We start from the raw sequence: 10,978 nt of genomic DNA on the forward strand, positions 1-10,978 counted from the left end.
CATCTTCAAATAATTGAGTTAGAGTTCTTGTTTCTAGTGAAGAATTCAGGCAAATGATCTTTATTCATTTGTTAATACTAGGCTTACTAAATGCTACACATTCTTCTAAAAAAAAACCATGTGTAAACAAACCTAATGCTCCACAATGATAGTCATAAATGCTAAGCAATATGTATTATATACAATATACTGTTTATTATTCCCAATTTACTCCTTTGTAACCTAAATAACAGCTAACATGAATGGTTTAAAATTAATCTTCAGTTTATTAATTATAACATTTTAAAATACAAGCATAATTTTACATAGTATTAAATTAACAGAAAGGAAAAGATGAACGTGCCTATAGAAAAGTATACACTTATCTTTAGGCAAAAAGACAAGAATACATAGTCAAAAACTCATTTTGGCATAATAGTCATATAGTTTGGATTTAAACATTATTTTTCAAAATGAGTTTTTGACTATGGATTCTTGTAGTAAAAATTGAATTCAAGGCCTTGTGCAGGAAATATGTTCTTTATTTTTTTAAACTCAATATATGTTGTTTAATATGTATGTGTTTATGTATGCATGAGTTAATGTGCAAATGCTCTTCACCTATGGCTGGGGATTGTGAGATGTCCTTAGTCCACACTGTTCATTGTATATGTCTTCTTTAGATGACCATATTGTTGGGATTTAATGCTTATAAATTCCTTGATATATATAGAAGACATTACTTATATCAGGAGTCCTAGATATTTGGTTCTTCAAGCTTTTCTGCCCACTCTTCCTTGACTTCATCTGAGCTTCTGGTGTAGGAATTGTTTTACACACCACACGGTGTGTTGTTCTTTGGATTTTGACCAGTGGTTGGTGTCTGCAGTACTATTTTTGTGCCACAAAAAGAAGCTTATTTGATGTGGGGTAAGAGTTAAAAATATCTCTAGACAAAAGGATAGAAATTACACTGAATTTGGACTATGTTAATATTAGGTGTCTTTTCTAGGATCCAGGACCAGCACACAGAAATTTTTACAATTGAATATGGTACACACGGATATTGTTTTTATTAACACAGACACATTTGAGATGGGAATAGTTTTACTGTTCCTCTCTGACTTTTTTCTTTCAAGCATGACTGAAAACAAACATGACAAGTTAAATGGATCAATCTGCAAAGATAGTCATCTGCTCCTTTAAACAAAAGTAATGTAGCATCTTTAGAGAAATAACACTTCGGTCTTTTAATATATTAACTCTTTAGAAATGATAAAGAAAGAAATGTTTTAAAGTCATGCTTAACCATTGTCATCTAATGTCAGCTTTGTTTCATATCCACACTCTACTTTCCCTAACTTTAACAACAGATAGATTCATTGCCTGCTGATATTCTCAATTCTGAAACTGTGAGGTCTCAAAGAAATATGATATAGATAGAAGAAATTTTCCTTTCCATGATGCTACTCTGCACTAAATATATGCCTTAAACATTTCCATGAACCCTTGGCACAGCAGAAAAATGGTTGTTTTACCTTATTCTGATACAGTTTTGGAGTCCTGTTATGATTAAGAGCAGTGACTTATCATGCAAAAGCAATTGTTCAGGTATTATGTCTCTCTGATAAAATGTTATCTATACACAGTTTATTTCTTCTTAATCCCCTTCTCTAGGATATTTAAAAAAATTCTTCAATGTTTTAATTTATCTTACCACAAATATTAATAGGGAGGATTTTGAAATCCCATAGAGATTTCAGAAATATAAAGATTTTTGTCAAACTGTCTTGGAACGTGCAATATTTATAAACATCAAGACAAATATTTTGCTTTAGGTAAGACTATTCTTTGGGTGATTTGGTTGAAGACTCAATGATTGTGAACCATCGGAATACATACTTTTCACAGAGTAAGGTATTTCTTGCAGGCACAGAGATGAGTATAATAAGAAATTTTCAGATAATTAACAATTATTTATTAATATATAAGAGAGAGGGAGAAGAAAGAATAGGGAGGAAAGTTATGATTCTGGAACTAAATTAAGAAATTGGGTGAAATCACAGAAGAAAATGGGCTATTGTTAAAGAATACTTGCTATGCATGTTGAAATACTCCTGATGTTGTGATAATTATTCACACACTTGCTAAAAGTAATGGGAATATGGAAATCAGAGAGGTTGACAGGGAAACAGTTAATATGATTCTGAAAGAAGCAATTTTAAAATATGAATATGGTCCAAGAAAACAATGGTCTTTTCATTTGTATGTTCCTGGTTTGATTCTTTGGGTCAAGCTTGATTTTATGCCTTTAGTGTTTAGAAATGTGTTCTTTTGGAATATATATTTACCTTTGCTACATTAGACATGCTTGAAAGTCAACTATAAGGAACCTAATGAACTTGTATATATCATTTACCCTGAGTAACCAAAAATACCTTCCATTGGTGAATGAGGGTGTTGTGCCCAGATCATGATCCCCAGAGAGAGACCACCAGAGAAGCCCAAACTGTAATAAGCAAGGTTTAATCAGCATAATACAGACATGTTTGGAACTCATCTCCATCCCAGTTACAAGGTAGAGAGGAGTTGTGTCTCTTCTGTGGGGTAAGCTTTTAAAGGCATAACTACAAAGAGAATCTTTGAAGATGCTTTGGCATGGGTACAAAGACTTTTGCTCCCTCACATTCTGTTAAGTCAGCTTTTTCCTTGTTTTTAGAGCAAGGCCACTGTTCTTGAGTTAGGCCATCTTTTTCAGCCTGTACCAGGAGGCTGGCTGGGCTGAGTTAAGTGACCTTGTGCTCAGAATATCCTGGGTGGGAGAGGGGAAAGTCACTATCTTCCTGGGATAACATTCTGCTAAGGAATTTTTTCTTGCCCCTTTGAGAATAAGGGGTGAGGGTCCCACAAAGAGACATACACCTCTTTTAAAAGTAATAATTTTTTAGTCTAAGAAACATGAAAGTCAGTAAAAAATTACAAACACACTAGAAATGTTGGAACCGTTGTATTCTGGACCAAAGTAGATAGGTTGCTGCAGTTTCAAATACTTAGGGTCTTCTAACTTGGAAATAACTTGACACCTCTTCAGCCCCTGCTTTTTACCACAGTCTTCTTTGCATTTAACTCTATGTTGACGTCCAGATTTCCGTTTCTAAGAGGCTATTTTCTTTTCAATAGAAATTTGATGTTAAATTGTGTATTCTCTGTCTAAATCACATTTTGCTAAATGATTATAAGCTGTCATGTGGGTTCTGAAAATTTAACTCAGGTCCTCTTTTCTGGAAGATATGCCAGTGCTTTTACCTACTGAGTCATCTGTCCACCACCAAATGAGCTTTCTGAACATTGGGCTTCCTGATACACTGTAATTGGGTATCCTTTATGTTTTTCAGCATTTTTGTACAGAGTTCATAACCTTTGAAATTCATGATCAGAGGACATTTTTTTCAATAGTTATGACTTTATCACAGCTAAATATCTTACTTTTCACAGATTTTTCAACTTTCATATGCAACTAACTATTGTCATTGTGAAACAATGTTAACAATTTAATCAACTAGTACTAACACTTCTAATTTTTACTAAATAATTTATTCATGCATAAATGAATCATATAATTATTGAGATTCACTAAAGAGCTATTCTAATATTTTAAGTTTATATAGAACTTTATTTTCCTATCATATAACTACCAAAGTCTCTTTTCTAAAAATTTACATATATGGTATCAAAATAATTAGAGTTCCTCATTTGGAGTATCTATTACCACTCATACCTGATTACTTAATGATAAAATGACAAATATTTGATATGATAAATTCAAGAAAGAAGATTAAGAATATTTTATTATGCTTATGTGCAGCCAGGTTGACTGCACCTGGCTGTTACTTTTCTCTCTATGATTTCCTTGTTGTTTTAGATATAGTTTTATCACATACTTACAAAGTTTGGTTGTTTTCTATTGTGTTTCATCTTGCAACAACTATGTCAAAAATCTACTTTGAACATGTAAAATCTATATTTTACTAAAATAGTTCTGCAATTTGCATAATTATATTTCAGTTGTATTTAAGAACAATATGCTATTATTGTCAATGGTCATTAGCAAACATTTCTTCCTATACCGATATAGAAAAAATAATCTGTGTAAATAAATGAGAGTAAGGATTCTAGGACACACCATGTATGACTCTTATAGGGAACAGTATATGTAAATATCCAAGATCAATCACTTCTATTAAACAGTTAGAAAAAATCTTTTAATACATATCCATTGACGTTCACAGAATCTAGTACTGTGTATTTTCCTTTAGATTAATTTCGAATGAAACTAAAAGGAAGAACTAAACAAGTCTGAGGTATCTGAATTCATTTTTCTTGGACTTTGTGACTCTTGGAAGCTCCAGGCCTTCTTAGTGATATTTTCTTCACTTTATTAAATTACCATTTGAGCAAAATATTTATTGTAGTCATCATCATCATTGACCTTCATCTCCATTCCCCTATTTATTTCCTGTTGATCAATTTATTGTTCATTGACTTTTGTCTTTCCTCTGTCACTACATATAAGATGATCACAGACTTCCTTAAGGAAAAAAAGACTCTCTCCTTTGGAGGGTGCACGGGTCAGATTTCCTTTGGACACTTCTTTGGAGGGGGTGAGATGTAGTGCTTGTGTCAATGTCCTATGACCATTATGGGGTGATCTGTAAGCCAATCCATTACTCCAGCATCATGAACAGACATACGTGCATTGGATTAGTGATGGCATCATGGATCATTGGCTTTGTGCATTCAATAAGCCAATTGGTTATAATTGTAAATCTGCCTTTCTGTGGATCCTGTGAATTGGACAGTTTTTTCTATGATATTTCATTGGTCATCATGGACCTGCATGGACATCTATGTTCTAGAAATTTTAATAAATGCTGGCAGTGGGGTGCTAGCAACCATATGCTTCATTCTCTTGCTGATCTCCTCTTCTCTTATTCTGATTGCTGTCTGCCTTCACTCTAAGGACGAGAAACACAAAGCTCTCTCTGCTTGCACTGCTCATATCTCTGTGGTCATATTATTATTGGGGGCCCTGCATATTCATCTATCAATGACCAGTCAGTATAACCTGGGTGGACAAGCTTCTTGTAGTGTTATATACTGTCATTACACCTCTCCTGAATCCAACCATTTACACGTTAAGAAACAAAGAGATTAGAAATGCTATGAAGAGATTACAATGCTAGCATATGAATTTCAGTATATATTGTATGATTTTTACATTGTTAGAATATTAACTTATAGGTAACTAAACTAATCACACCTGTACATTTTCTATAGATTATAAACATTCTCAAATTCATGAAAGTTATATAAAATGGTTGTTAAAATGTCTGTGTTTACAAATTTCATTGATATGTGGAAAACAACTGTCTATAAGATGGTAATAATCTTTTACATTATAATTCTGATTATCTCAAGTGAAACTTGAGGTAAATGACAAATTACTAGTACCTATTCCATGTTCTGCTTCTTCAATCTTTATTGTGCCATTATAAAATGAAATATCAAAGCATGTGACATAAATCTCTACTACCGCCACACCCCATTAAGTCACCAGATTTAATCTGAGACTTGTGTTGCTTAGAGAATTCTTATGTCTAGATAGGGCTGTCTCAAGTGGCCATGTCTGTAGCATATCTCAATTCATGACTGTCATTGTCTCCGTGGGTTCTGAAGTCTCCCTAGAATCTTAAGTGTTAAGATCGCAGAACATCTATGGGTTCATTCAATTCGCTTAGTACTAAAAGGACTAGTCAGGAAATAATCCTCTGCTCAAGATGCCAGGTCCAAGGGAAGAGCCTCCCGAAACCCACTCTTGACAGTTTTTGTCATCTACCCTAAGCATTAAAAAAATGTACACAATAAAGATTTAATAAAAGCTCAAAACAAGAAAATCTTATTAATATGTAATGGTATTCATAATATTATAAACTTTTAATACGGTGGTGGAGAATGTTCAACAATTAAAGAGTACAATCCAAATTTAGTTTCCAGAACTCATGTTGTGTGACTCACAATCACCTATAACTCCAATTCTAGGAGATTAGACATCTTTGGACTACATGGTAATCTATACACTTATGTTTATAAACCACACAAATAAAATAAAAATATAAAAAGAAAGAATGCTTAACAGTACTGAATTTGTGACCCCATGTTCCAAGAAGAGGTGTAATTCTTTGATATGTACAGTATTGTGCCTTCTGCAGGCCAAAAGTCTTCAGTTCTTTAAAAAATGATCATTTTCCTGGTGGCTTCTAGTTTTCATTCATGGAGCTTGATAAGTGATGGAATTGGGTTCTTTGTGAGATTTCTGTGAAAGTTGCTCTCTAGCTAAATCTCTGAAGTCAATCAGATCCTGAGTGAACAATGGAGTTATTCCTCCAAACAGAAATATGGTCAACAGTTAATATCAGGGGTTCAATTGCATTCTCTCCCAGTTGTGCCCTTTAATTGCACTCATTAACCTAATTTAACTCTCTATAATTATACTATTACCTAAAACTAAGATTGTTTTTGACTGCAGGTTCAATTGCCTCAACCAGAAAGCTGGATTCAATCTTGAAAATACTTTTTACTCTTTCCTTTTGTACTTTTCCACATTATGTGCTGTTTTAAGCTTATCATCACTTTTTATTATTTCCCAGGGTTGGTCTTACCTTCTTTCTGTGCTATATACTTTCTTTGCCACTTGGATCTTCTTAATTGTAGAATTGAATAAAGTGTAATTTTTATTCTTTAAAGCATTTTAAATTATATATTTGAAACCATGCTGTAACTATATCCTTTTTCTCCTTCCTTCATTTTCATCCATCTCTTCAGATGGAGCCAGCATTATTACTTTCTTTTTGATTGAAGGCTTTGTCTTCTTTATTTGTTATCACAATGCACACACACACATACACACACACATACACACACACACACACACACACATCTCTAAATATATAAATACAATCTCATCATTTCATTTACTGCTTGCTACCATTGTATGCTTTTAAAGATTCACGTGGTCAGAAAAAGAGAGATTCAGTAAAGTTAGATTCAGACGAATAAATGTTCTAAACAGTTTACAGTGTATTTAAAACTGTATATAGAAAAGAAAAAGGATAAAATCCTTAAAATATAAAAGAAAGAGAATAATAGTTGGGTGTGTTGGCACACACCTTTAATCCCAGCACTTGGGAGGCAGAAGCAGGCAAACCCTGAGATTCTAAGTCAATCAGTTTATAATTAATGTAAACAATTATGTGTTTTCTTTGAGGTTGAACGACTGCAGGACCAGGTGGGACAGAACTCTCAATCAATTTCCCAGGAAGAAAAAAGAAAAAAATTAAAGAATTCCTAGAATTCAATGAAAATGAAGGCACAACATACCCAAACCTGTAGGACACTATGAAAACATTGCTAAGAGGGAAGTTCATAGCACTAAATGACTACCTAAAGAAGGTAGAGAAATCTCACACTAGTGGCTTAGCAGCACACCTGAATACTCTACAACAAAGCAAAGCAGACTCACCCAGGAGGAGACTATGACAGGAAATAATTACATTAAGGACTGAAATAAAAAAATAGAAACAAAGAAAACAAGACAAAGAATCAATGAAACAAAGAGCTGGTTTTTTTTTCCAGAAAACCAATAAGATAAACAAACCTATATCCAAACTAATCAAAAAACCGAGAGAAAATATATAAATTAAGAAAATCAGTAATGGAACTTAACAGAGAATTCACAACAGATGAACTTCGAATGGCCAGAAGACACTTAAGGTCATGCTCAACCTCCTTAGCGATCAGGGAAATGCAAATCAAAACCACTTTGAGATACCATCTTACACCTGTCAGAATAGCTAAAGTCAAAAACACCAATGATATCCTATGCTGGAGAGGATGTGGGGTGAGGGGAACACTCATCCATTGTTGGTGGGAATGCAAACTCGTGCAGCCACTGTGGAAATCAGTGTGGCGGTTTCTCAGGAAACTGGGAGTCAACCTCCCTCAGGACCCAGCAATTCCACTCTTGGGAATATACCCTAAAGATTCCCGATCATACTACAAAAGCATTTGTTCTACTATGTTCATAGCAGCACTATTTGTAATAGCCAGAACCTGGAAACAGCCTAGGTGCCCCTCAATAGAAGAATGGTTAAAAAAGGTGTGGAACATATACACATTAGAGTTTTACTCAGCGGTAAAAAACAATGACATCTTGAATTTTGCATGCAAATGGATGGAAATAGAAAACGCTTTACTGAGTGAGGTAAGCCAGACCCAAAAAGAGGACCACGGTATGTATTCACTCATAAGTGGATTCTAACCATAATTAAAGGTCTTTGAGCCTATTATTCGTGATCCTAGAGAAGCTAAATAAGAAGATGAACCTGATGAAGATTATTTAGCTATCCACCAGGTGGTAGGAAATAGACAAGAGTCCCAGGTAACCTCGGGTGCATGGGGGGGAGGGAGGGTCGATGGAAGGGGAGAAGGTTAGAGAGAAGGGAGTAGGGGAAGAAAGGGGAAAGCTTGGTGGCCTGGGATGGGGGGGGAGGGAGGAAGGATGAACAAGGGATCAGGGAAGATTATATTTCAACTAAGGGACCCATTTTAGGGTTTACAGGAGACTTGAGTATATATGGGATCCCAGGTCCAAGGAGAGATCCCCCAGATTGCTCTCTGGACAGAGGAGTGGGTGCCTGAATCGGCCGTGGCCCATGTCCATACTGATGTATATTTTGCTTATCACCATAGATCCTGCATCTGACGAAGGATGGCGATACAGTCGGAAACCCACATTGCAGCACGGGACTGAGCCCCCCGAGGTCCAAATGAGGAGCAGAAGGAGGAAGAACATGAAAAACGAAGTCAGTACTGCGAGGGATGCCATCACCCACTGATACAAGGGAACGGATCTGATGAGAGTTTACCAAGGCCAGTTGGACTGGGACTGAAAGAGGACGTGATCTAACCAGACTCTCCGAATTTGGCCGGATTCTCTGACTGTGGCTGACCCGAAGTCTTTCTGAAAAGCCATTGACTATGACACTGGGACCTGTTTCCTCTACATATAATGGATTTTGGGGATCCAGTCTGTTTGGACACTCACCTTCCTGGACCTGGAGGGAGGGGGAAGGAACTGGAACTTCCCACAGGGCAGGAAACCCTGACCGCCCTGGGGGACGAAGAGGGAGGAGGAGGGGGAGTAGGGGGAGTGGGAGGGTGTTGGGAGGGGGGGTGGAAATGGAAACTTTTATAATTTAATAAAATTTACTAAAAAAAAAAAAATGTGTTCTATGGAACATAAGTATATCATGAAATATAAGTGTGTTCCAATTAAAATATTTAGTCACCAAATTTGCTAAAATTAATATTATAATACAAATTATTGTTTTTTTTTAAACTTTTGTACGGGTGTATATTGTATGCTGAGTATACCCATCAGCCCTTCTTTTCCATCCTGTTGTTCATCTTGTGGCACTAGACAATTTTATTTCTACTTTGATTTTCTATAATTATTATAGAAAATGTAGCAACTGTGAATACAGAAAGTATAATGTATTTGTTTTTCTGCAACTTACTTAATTCTCTTACTATGATTATCTCCAATTGCATCTATTTTCCTGCAAATGACATAAATTCTGTGCTTTTGTCAAAGGGAAAATCCATTGCATGTATATATATCATGCACATATGTGTATGTATGTGACTGTGTGTGTGCCTGTGTATATATGTGTGTGTCTGTGCATGTGCACATGTATGTGTTTGTATTTATACATGCATGCATGCATACATACATACATACATAATATATGTATGTATTTCTCTTATCTACTCTCCTGTTCTTGACACTGAGATTGTTTCCATAGCTCAGTCATTTTGAAAAGTGCTTCAGTAGACATTGCTCTGCAAGTATCTCTGGCCTGGAATTTTTCACATAGGTACTGTAAGTGTCATGGCTGAGTCATGTGGAAAACCTAGTTTTAGTTTTTGAGAAACCTCCATACAGATTTCCATAAAAACTGAGCTAATTTACATTCTTACCAGCAGTATACAAGGGTTCCCTTTTGTTCACATCTTGGACAGCATTTATTGATATTTGTTTTCTTAATGACTGACAATCTGACTGGGGTAAAATGGAATCTCAAAATAGATCAGATTTGTATTTATCTGAAGACTAGTAAAATTAAACATTTTTCAAGTGATAATTGTACAAATCACTGTGTTAATAGTTGTGAGAATTTCTTCATTTAACTTCATTCAACTATGACTTTCATTCATTTTTTTTCAAACTATGAGTGCTTTCTTCACAAAATTCCTATGAAGGTGTAGCAACCACAAATCTAGAGCCACCGTGCACAGCTTGTGAGACACAACATTGAATTTGGTGACATCAGTTGATAGCTTAGACTTAGTTATGATGGGAATATTTATGTCATGAGATCTGTAGTCCCTACAAATCAGGGTAGAACTACCCTCTGAGTAGGCTGTCAAATGTGATCCAGCACAACACGGTTGAACATACTCAACACTTCCACAGGATGCTGGGAAATTCTGCCTTCTACCACTTGCTGTAATAGCAGTCCATAGTCCCTATAAATTCAAGCTGTATTCATAAGTTGTGCTGGATAAGCATAAGAACTTTCAATTACTCCTGATAAACTGAAATGTCTTGGTAAAGTTTTTTTTTTTTTTAATCACTAAAGGGAAGTTAGGAAAGAACAGAAGTTGATAGAGTAAAAAACAGCTAGTGTTATCTGGTCTCTCTGTCTGTGGGTAGAGTCCAGGGTGTGCCTGGGGTCCCTCTGTCTGTGGGGAGACTCCAGGGTGTGCCTGGGGTCCCTCTGTCTGTGGGGAGACTCCAGGGTGTGCCTGGGGTCCCTCTGTCTGTGGGGAGACTCCAGGGTGTGCCTGGGGTCCCTCTGTCTGTGTGTACTATCCAGGA

At 35.7% G+C, this 10,978-nt stretch overlaps 1 pseudogene; it reads left to right on the top strand.

Moving 5' to 3' along the window:
* The first annotated feature begins 1,854 nt into the window (after positions 1 to 1,854).
* On the top strand, positions 1,855 to 5,222 carry LOC146892552 (olfactory receptor 4K14-like; annotated as a pseudogene).
* Positions 5,223 to 10,978: the final 5,756 nt, after the last annotated feature.

The sequence above is a fragment of the Myodes glareolus genome, chromosome 10 (assembly GCF_982192425.1).
Source record: "Myodes glareolus chromosome 10, mMyoGla1.1, whole genome shotgun sequence".
In the NCBI taxonomy this organism is placed as follows: domain Eukaryota; kingdom Metazoa; phylum Chordata; class Mammalia; order Rodentia; family Cricetidae; genus Myodes; species Myodes glareolus.